The 10,800-nt window shown below is 38.6% G+C and overlaps 1 pseudogene; it reads left to right on the top strand.

Annotated features, from left to right (window-relative positions):
• Positions 1 to 9,668: 9,668 nt before the first annotated feature.
• On the top strand, positions 9,669 to 10,094 carry LOC144251959 (Golgi apparatus membrane protein TVP23 homolog B pseudogene; annotated as a pseudogene).
• The last annotated feature ends 706 nt before the right edge of the window (positions 10,095 to 10,800 follow it).

Here is a 10,800-nt window from a genome sequence, read left to right as displayed (position 1 = left end):
CATAGACCTCAAGGAGACACTTAAAATGTCAGAGGAGTCTGTGTTGACAGAAAGATACTGTCTGAGCCCTCCATGATTTTTAAATATGACTAGAGAATCAGGATCTCTGCCAGTGAGGCTCTTAGTTGTGCCTGAGCTCTCATTGAGATATTAACTGAGGGACAGACAGGGTAGAGGGAGAATATTATCTACATACAGCAAGCCTTTGTGAATATGTGATGTAAGAGTCAGAGGCAACTGGGAGGAGAGGACATGAGTGTCAGAGCCCTGAGTGAGTTTATTATACATGTGACAGAAGAATTTATGGACTCGGGCTGGGGATGTGGCTCGGGCGGTGGCGCGCTCGCCTGGCATGTGTGCGGCCCGGGTTCGATTCTCAGCACCACATACAAACAAAGATGTTGTGTCCACCGATAACTAAAAAATAAATATTAAAAAAAAGAATTTATGGACTCAGTGAGATGATCAAGGAATTTCAGAGCCCTCAATAAGTACACAATATTGAGTGTCAGAGGAGGACTCATTGAGGATATTTCCTGAGTGTTGGGGACCTCCATGAGAATGTTCCATGAGTGCTGAAGGCCTGAATGAGGACATATATGTGCTCTAATAGGAAGAGACCTGTGCTAGCTTATTATGTGTGACAGTGCCTTCATATGGACATTTAGTGTCAGAGTCCAGAGGGAGGCTATCACCTGAGTGTCTGAATCCTCATTGAGATTGATACATTTTTCAGAAGATGTCCTGAAAATATTTGGTCAAAGTCAGAGGCCTTAATAAGGATGTGATAGGTATCAATGTCTTCATTGAGATTATTTTGCTATTACTATTGGTCTCAACCAGGGTATTTTCTCTTAAGAGGCCTCAGAGAGTTGAGTATATATGTTAGAGACTAGGGGTAGAGAATGTAGGTATCATAGCCTCACTCACTCTGTTATGTGAGTATGAAGGTCCTTAGTGAAGAAAATTTTCTGACTAGAAGAGGTTTATTGAGAATAGTTTCCTCAGTAAGTATACTTTAGAGATGAAATTTCTAGTAAGTTTTTTTTTTAATTTTTTTAGTTATACAGGACACACTAACTTTATTTTGTTTATTTATTTTTATGTGATGCTAAGGATCAAACCCAGGGTCTCACACGTGTAAGGCAAGCACTCTATCACTGAGCCACAACCCTAGCCCTCCAGTGAAGAACTTCTATGTGTCAGATGTCTCATTGAGAATAAGGGTAGGAGTGCCAAGGTACCCAGTGAGGGACACTGTATGTGATGGAGTTTTCAGGGTTGAAAGAACATCAGTGTGAAAGGCCTCAGTGAGATTATGAAATGAGTATCAGTGGCCTTAATGACTACATATTACATGGAAGAGGCTTTACTGAGAAGACGATTTTTCTCAGACTGGTCAGTGAGGAAAATATGGGCTCAAATGACTCAATCTCTCATCTACAAAGGTTGGAGCCCTCTGTGGGGATTTCATATGTGTCAGAGACCTCAATGAGACACATGCATGTGTCAGAGGACTCATTATACATACTATGTAACCTTTGGAGGTCTCAGTTATATTTTGAATATCTATCAGAGCATTAATCTGTGCAGACAACAGGTATCCCAGAGCACTTGGTAAGATAGTACTTCAGTGTTAGAGGTCTCATGGAGGTCATTATCTGAGCTTTAGAAGCCTAAGGGTGGATATTATATTCATTTCATTGTCCTGCATGAGAATGATATCCACTGCAGAGTCCTCAGGCAGTATGTTACCAGTGTGAGTGGACTCAGTGCTATATGATGTGAATGTGAGAGGCCTCATGGAGGAATCATGGGAGTTTCAGAAGAGGATACATTGAGGATATGATATGAGTATCAGATACCTGCTTTAGGCTATTATGAAAGTGTCCAAGCCTTTATATCTTATGTGTCAGAAACTTCAGTGATAACACTGTATTTGACATAGGCCTCTGTGAGAATATTGTAGGTGGACAAGGCTTCTCATAGATATTAATTGTCAGAGTCTAGAGCCAGGGTGTTACCAGACTGCCTGAGGCCTCAGTAACAATGTGAACATGACCAAGGTCACAGTTTAGATATATTATTGATGTCAGAGGCCTCTGTGATGATGTGATATGTGTCCAAGGCTTCAGTGAGAATGTGATGTGTTTGTCACAGACCTCACATTGGATATTATACTTCATAGAGGCTGCAGTAAATTTACTATACCTGTCAGAGGCCTCAGGTTTCACTTATGGAAAGACGCCTCCATAAGTATATGATGGCTGTCAAAAAGATTCTAAGTGGAAGAGACCTCTGTTAGTCAATTACATGTGTCAGATGTCTCCAATACTACATCATTAATACTAGGGGCCTCAGTAAGCCTCTTATAGGTCCTGTAGGTTGCAATGTAGATACTGTATGTGTCAAGTCCTCAGGGAGTTAGAGGCCTAAAGGAGTATATTATATCTGCCAGAGGTTTAAGGTAGGATATTAAATGCTCCTGACTCTTCAGTGAGGCTATTAACTGAGTCAGTGGATTCAGCATTGATACTTCATTGCTGTCAGAGGCCTCAGTGAGGACACTATTAGGGTCACAGACGTCATTGAGTCAGAAGTCTTAGTGACAATGGAGGATATGTCAGAGGTCTGAGAATATCACATGCATCTGAATCTTCAGAGATAATATTTTGTGTGTCAGAGGCCTCAGCAAGTATATGGGCTACAGGCCTCAGTGTTGATATTACATGAGCATCAAAAGCCTGAGGGAGGAGGCATTGAATGTGCCCTGAGGGAGGACATTTAAAATGTGTCTGAGGCCTAGCTGAGGATAGTTTGCTTGTTGAAGGGCTAAGGGAAAATATTGTTTGTCAGAGGGCCCAGGGCAGATACCAGGTGTTAGAGGCCTTAGTGTGGGTAGGTGTGAGAACCCTGAATGAAGATTTCAAATATTTCAGAAGCCTCAGTGAGACTACAATGTTATTATCACAGGACTCAGTGAATATACTAGGTTAGTGTCAGAGGACAAGAAAGGACTTTCTATACATCAGAATCCTCTAGGAGTTTATTATATGGATTTCAAAGACCTCAGGAAAGATATCATATAATTCTTGGAGCTTTGAGTGGGGACATTTTAAGTTTCAGAGTCCTCAGGAAGTTGATTAGGGGTGAACGTACCTTCAGTGTGATTGCATATGAATGTGAGATGTCTTAGTGAGTATGGGATATGAATGTCAGGGGAGGCATGGAGGATATCCTATCAGGGTAAGAGACACCCAGGAGAATTCTATATAAATAGCATAGACCAAATGTGGATATTGCAGGGGTCAGAGTCCAGTGTACCTATGATAAGAGTAGGAGGCCTCTGTAATCCTATCATATGCCTTAGAATCTTCATGTGGATATTTACTGTCAGAGTCCAGAGCAAGGCTATGAACTGATAGTCAGAAGCCTCAGTGAAAAATCATACATGTGATCCAGGACTCTGTGAAAACATTATGTCCAATCAGAGGCCTCAGTGAGAGTGGGTCAGAGTTTTCATTGAGCTTACTCCATGATTGCCACAGGACACAGTTAGGACATGTTCTGTGTTCAGGGCCTCAGTAAGTTGATAATATGCATCTGAGGACTGAGTGTGGATAATATATGTTAGAGAACCCCCAGTCACACTAATATATGATGTAAACATCCTTAGTAAGGAAAATATTTGATTGGAATAGACCTTGTTGAAGGCATTGCATATGTTTGACACCTTGGTGTGTATAATCTATGGCTTAAATGTCTCATGAAGGAAATCCTATGTGTCTGAGGCCTCACAGAAAATATTATGGAAGTGCCAGGCTACTCAGTAAGAACATTGCATGTGTTAGAGTCCTCAATGAAGAGATTATACAACTGTCACATCCCTCAATAGGATATTACAGTGTGGAATGCCTCAGCATTTGTACAGCTTGGGTAAGAGTCCTCTGTGGAGTTATTGTCTGTGTTAGAGACTTCAAGTGGATACTTAAACTGTCATAAGGATCTGTGTTGATAGGAAGGTACATTCAGAGTCTTCAGTGATTTTTTTAAAATATTTTAGACAATAGGGGTCTTTGTCAGTGAGGCTCTTAGGTGTGCCTGAGTTCTTGCTGATATATACACTGATGGCCAAGAGGATTGAGGATATTTTTTGAGTCTCACACGTCTCTATAAATAAGTTGTGTAACTGTCAGAGGAACAAGGGAGGAGAGGATATGAGTGATAGAGATCAGAGTGAAGATATTGTACACTTAAGAATCCTCAATAAATAGAATAGGAGTGTTTATGGACTCAGTGAGATAATCAAGAAATGCCAGAGACCTCAGTGAGTATCTGATGTGTCAGAGAAGGACTCACTAAGGATATTACATGAGTGTCAGAGACCTCCATAAGAATGTTTCTTAAGTGCCATAGGCCTGAGTCATGACATATATGTGCTGTAATAAGAAGAGGACTCTGTTAGCATATTATATGTGGAAGTTCTTTGAGGATCAAAAGCCTGAGTGAGAATAACACATTTGTTAGGGGACATACTGAAGATATTCTGTCAAGGTCAGAGGCCCCATTGAGGATGTGATATGTGTCAGACTTCACTGAGTTTATTTTGTTATTACCACATGCCTCAATTAAGATTGTTAAATATTTGTGTCAGAGGCCTCAGGGTAGATAGTATAAGTGTCAGAATCCTCACTTACTATTTTATATGACTGTGAGGTGAAGAAAACTTCGGAATATTAGAGGACTTTCTGAGGATTTTGTCCTCAGTGAATATATTTTAGGGCTCAGAGTTCTCGTGAGGAAATTCTATGTGTCCAGAGGCCTCCTTGAGAATAATGATGGCAGTGCCAGGGTACCCAGTGAGGACATTGTATGTGATGAAGTTTTCAGGGTAGAGAGAATATCAGTGTGAAAGGCCTCAGTGAGATTATGAAATGAACACCACAGGCCCTCGTGATGATCTAATATGTGTAAGAAGCCTCATTGAGAATAGAATCTCTCTCAGAGGTCAGTGAGGAAAATACAGGCTCAAATGACTCATTCCATACTGTACATAGGATGGAATCCTCAGTGGGGATTTTATATGTGTCAGAGACCTCAATGAGACATATATGTCTCTGAGGACTCATTGTACCTCATGTTACCTACAGAGGCCTCAGTACTTTTGGTTGACTCTCAGAGGGTCTAAATCTGTGTGGACTTCTGGTGCCCCAGAGCACTCAGTGTGATATTCCTTGAGTGTCAGAAGCCTTGATTAGGATATTTCTGAATGACAGAAGCCTCAGGGTGCATATTATATTGATTTCACTGTCCTGTATGAGGATTATATCCATTTCAGAGTCCTTAGTAAGAATATCATTAGTGTTTTGGGGCTCAAATGAGATAGGGTGTGAATGTCAGAGGCCTCAGGGAGGATTCATGTTGGCTTTAGAGGAAGACTCACTGAGGATGTGATTTGAGTGTTAGAAACCTTTCTGAGGCTATTATAGAGGCTTCATATAGATATTAAGTGTCAGAGTCCAGTGCCAGTGTATTACCAGAGTATCTGAGGCTTCACCAACCCATACCCTTGAATGGGATCAAGGTCACAGTACACATATCCTGTTCATGGCAGTGGCCTCAATGAGGATATGTGGAAGATTCTTCAGTGACAATATAATGTGTTTGTTACAGGCTTCACTTTTGACATCACATTTTGTAGAGTCGGCAGTAAACTTACTATACTTGTCAGAGGCCTCAGTTTTCTCCTATAGAAAGGGACCTCTGTGAGTACATGATGGCAGTACCAGAGGCATCAAGAAGACATTCCAAGTGCAAGAGACCTCTGTTATCCAATTATACATCTCAGATGTCTCTAATACTTTATTGTTAGTATTAGAGACCTCAGTATGACTCTTATAGATACTGTAGGTGTCAATGTAGATATTAAATATTTCAAAGACCTCAGGAAGTTAGAGGCCTCGGGGAGTATATTATGCCTCTCAGATGGTTCAGGGAGTATTTTAAATGCACCAGCCACCTCAGCAAGGCTATTCCTGAGTCAGATGTCTCAGTACCAGTACTTCATTATTGTCAACAGCCTCAGTGAGGATACCATTAGGGTCACATGCCTCAGTGAGAATACTAAATGCATTTGAATCCTTAGTGACAATGGGACTTGTTTCAAAGGACTTATGATATCATATGTTTTAGAGTCTTCTCTGAGAATATTATAGTTGTCAAAAGAGTCAGTAAGTAATATATTATATGTCAGAGCCCTCAGTGAAGACAGTGTCTTTTTAAATAGTTTCATGTGTTTAGTGAGAGCTCTGAATAAAAATATTATTGTGTTTCAGAGGCCTCAATGTGGTTTTTCTTATTTGTCACAGGCTCTCATGGATATTTTATGACTGACACAGGCCTCAGTAATGATATTGAGCATGTTAGAAACCTCTGTGAGGACATTATATGTCAGAGCCCTCATTGATTATATGTGTATAGAGGACTCATTGAAAATATTATAGGTGTCAAAGAGCTTAGTTTTTATGTGAGTTTTAGAGATCTTATTGAGAATATTTTTTATATGACATAGGCTTCCACAAGGATTTCATATACGTGTCAAATGCCTCAATGAAGATATTATATTTTTCCTAGTTCTCTGTGAGGATATCTTATGAGTTTGATGGTTTGACATGTTATTTTGTAGGGGTTTCCATGTGTATGTGATGTCAACCAGTGGTATCATTAATGATATTTATTGATAACAAACTCATATTATTTCAGTGCATACTATATATGTTAGAGTCTTCATAAGGATATTATATTGTATTTAAAGCCTCAGTGAAATGTTTTATAAGTGTAAAAGCCCTAATTGAGGGTATTATACTATTCTTTCCTGTTAAAACAAAACAGGAAACGAATGGTCAAAGCTATTCCCAAATGCTTCAAGCAGGAATGAAGTAAGCAGCAAAGTACTATAGAGTTGGATAACAAACAAAATCTTGGAGTAAATATCCAGATGCTCATTTATTTACAAATAAATGACTAAACAGATAAAAAAAGAGGCTAAATAAAAACCTCTTATCTGGAATTTCAAGTAATTGAGGTGGACATTTGGCCCTCAAGGAGTTAGGCCTAACTTCCCACTCCTTAAGAGGGGGCTCTGCATAGTGACTTACTCCAAAACAATATATATATATATATATATATATATATATATATATATATATATATAGAGAGAGAGAGAGAGAGAGAGAGAGAGAGAGAGAGAGGGAAACATAACTTACATAACTTCACAGTGAGAAATCTGGTAAACACTACATCAGTCAGGTGAGCACCTTGAGGATATGAAATGAAGAACAGCACTTCATCTGTAATCTGCTTTCCCCATTCCATAACCTGTCTACATATGAGAAAAACATCAACTGAAAATCTAAAAAGTACCTGACAGGTACTCCTCAACTGTCAGGTCCTCCTCAACCATCAAGGGCATCAGAGAAATTAAGGTCAGAGAAACTGTCGCCACGAAGAAAAGCCTATGGAGACAGGATGACTGTCTTGCGGGATCTTAGATGGGGTCCTGGAACTGAAAGAGGCTGTACTGAGAATCCAAAGGAAACACAGACATTAGTTAATAAGAGCATATCAGTATCTGTTTATCATGAAAAATCATGTATGAAGTTAACACATCTGAGATAGTTCACGTAAGTCATAAGAGAAAAAAACTGGGTAGATCTCTGCATTTTTTTGCAATTTCTGTGTAAACATAAAACTTCTCTAAAATAAAATCTTAAGATATGGCTATATTTTTCAAATACCTGCTCATTTAATTACTCAGAATGTCAATTACTAATAATTGACATTCTTAACTAGTTCTGCATTTTGTTAAGAGCATTTATAACAAAAATGTGTCAAACTAACATAATGTAAGATAAATACTTATTTTATATATTTTATGTTAAAGTAATAATATGTTTAAACTTATCATTATTTATTTTGCTATTGCTAGGTTATGGATTTTCTCTCTAAAAATTTCAAAACTTTAGAGAAAAAATCTACATTTTAGAGACACTATCTCAAGTCATGGTTGAACTTTTTCAAAAGAGTCATGATAAAAAATATGTTACAAGAGCAGATTGATTCATTGTGAATGAATCATTGATCCCAAGGAATTCTTATCTTTCATTTGTTTCTATGTATACCCTTCAACAGTAATAGCATCAAATATTTGCCACTAGGAAAAATATTTAAAAGAAAAATGTAAACAGAATTTGTGACAATAACTTATGATGCTTTCTAAAAAAAGAAAAATTGAAAAGAATATCAAAGTCAGTTTCCTCCATGATGTTCTTCAGAAGTGGTAAAACTAGAGAAACTTCAATGGAAGCATGGTTTATGAGTGATCTTAGTTATTCTCGTGTTTTATGGGAAAATTATATTTTAGAAATCATAAAAAATATTGGCTGCCCAAACTCTTGAATGTTTTCAAATGTAGTTGAATTTCTATGTAAGTTTCTCATTGATGTAGCTAGTCATAAAGCTAATATAAACAAAGAATCTATGGGGCTGGGATGTAGCTCAGTGGTGGCATACCTTATCCAGAATTCAGGAGGCCCTGGGTTTGATCCCTAGCACCACAATTTTTTTTTTTGTAAATCAATGCCTTATTTGTGTAATCAAATAGAAAGTGAACAATCACCACTCTTAGGAAAATGTTAAGTCTGAAAAACAGTTAAGAATCAAAATACTCTTAAAATAGAAATAGCCTATTGTTACCAGACATGTCATATCATAAAGTACATTCACATTATACTATCAAAATATCAGAATCAAAATACTCTTATAATAGAAATAGCCTATTGTGACCAGAGGTGTCACAACATAAAGTATATTCACATTAAATATCCTCTCAGAACAATAAAAAAAAACTTTGATGACCATTTAGAAGGAGAAAATGGCTATAATATAGATTAGAAAATTATTAAGAAATTAGAAACATGAGGTGAGGGGCTGTGGGCACGGAGAGCGGCTGTCCTAGGCTTGGCGGGTGGAAGGGTCCCTCCTGCAGGGTTTGTGGAGTGAGCTGGGTGCACAGGCGTGGTTGTGTTGTGTCCCCTCTGGCTGTCCATCTTGAGGAAGAGCTGAGTGGGTGGGAAGGATGGAGGACCAAGGGTAGTTGTTGTGGAGGTGATCTGGGTGCTCCGAGGCCCTCATAGGAGGAGTGACCCAGGAATCCCCGAGTTCAGGAAGCTTGGGGGTGTGTAGAGGAGAAGCCCATCCTCAACCAACGCCAAGCGCTGGGCGGATCTGATGTTGGGCTGCAGAAATACTCTGTGTGGTGGGTGGGGTGCTGGTGGTCTTTTTCCTCGGCCCATCTTGCACTTCATGCACTCGAGGAAGTGAAAGGGGTGCAGCCTCCGGGCACCTCTTCAGCTCCCTTGTGACCTGCCCTGTAGGGGTACCCTGCAATCATGTAGGAATAGGAGACACTGGCAGAGCCTTACACTCAGGACAGCAATGATGACACTGAAGATGTTTCATTGTTTGATGCAGAAGAAGAGACAACTAATAGGCAAAGAAAATCTAAAATCCGACATCCAGTGGCATCATTTTTCCATTTGTTCTTCTGAGTCTGTGCCATTATAGTCTATCTTCTCTGTGAATTGCTCAGCAGCAGCTTTATTGCTTGTATGGTGACAATTATCTTGTTGTTGTCACGTGACTTTTGGGCAGTGAAGAATGTCACAGGTAGAGACTGATGGTAGGCCTTGGGTGGTGGAATCATATTGATGAGGATGGAAAGAGTCATTGGGTGTTTGAGTCCAGGAAGGCACCTCCTCAGGAGAATAAAACTGTTTCAGAATCTGAATCAAGAATCTTTTGCTTAGGACTAATTGCCTGTCCAGTGCTGTGGGTGATATTTGCCTTTAGTGCTCTCTTCTCCCTCAGAGTAAAATGGTTGGCATGGTTACCATGGGTGTGGTGCTACAGGGTGCCAACCTGTATGGTTACATTAGGTGCAAGTGGGCAGCCAGAAGAATTTAACCAGCATGGCTACCTGGTATCTTGGAATGCAGTTTTTAAGACAAAACACCAGAAATGAACAGACTTCTTGAATAGAGAGAAAATTATGTTTTCTGTGATATTGGGGAATGGCTGAAGAGATTCTTGATTATGAATTGTTTAGAGCTCAGTCCAGTGTAAAAGGGAGCATTGATTTTTGTTTGTTTTGTTTTCACTTGCAAAGTTACTATAAAAACTGTTTTCTTTTTTTAAACAAAGTTTTAATTTTCTTTTTCTAGTATTTGAGGCTGGGAAGTATGATGTCATTAAGAACATTTTCAGAATTTATTTTATGGTGTACATATGTATGCATATAGTAAGGTATCCGTATATCCCAAATTAATGTGTTAGTTTACATATGTTACAGAGATATTTGCATTTTGATCCATAGAATATAGGATGTTCTTAATCTATCTCAAAGGTATGTGTGTTTACATATTATTTCTATAGGTTTTTTCAGAAATAAGTTGATTTCATGATTAAGAGTAAACACTTGGTTTCTGTATGAGTTAAAAAAATTGTTAATATTAAATATATACTTCATGTTGAAATTGTTTACCTTAGACATGCACAAGTGAAACTAGTTTCTAAAATTTTCTTTTATTTTTATACTTAAGGTCTAAATAATAAATGGAATCTTTATAGTTTATGTTTAAGGGATACCCATGGATTGCTGCTGTTCTATTTATTTCATAGAAAGGATAGTCATATTTTATTTTGCAACTTCCTGGAAACTCTTCAGTGGTCTCTGGACTAATA

This window comes from Urocitellus parryii, unplaced genomic scaffold (genome assembly GCF_045843805.1).
Source record: "Urocitellus parryii isolate mUroPar1 unplaced genomic scaffold, mUroPar1.hap1 Scaffold_333, whole genome shotgun sequence".
In the NCBI taxonomy this organism is placed as follows: Eukaryota; Metazoa; Chordata; class Mammalia; order Rodentia; family Sciuridae; genus Urocitellus; species Urocitellus parryii.
The sequence above is the reverse complement of the archived record's forward strand: the minus strand, read 5'-3'. Positions and strand labels throughout refer to the sequence as shown.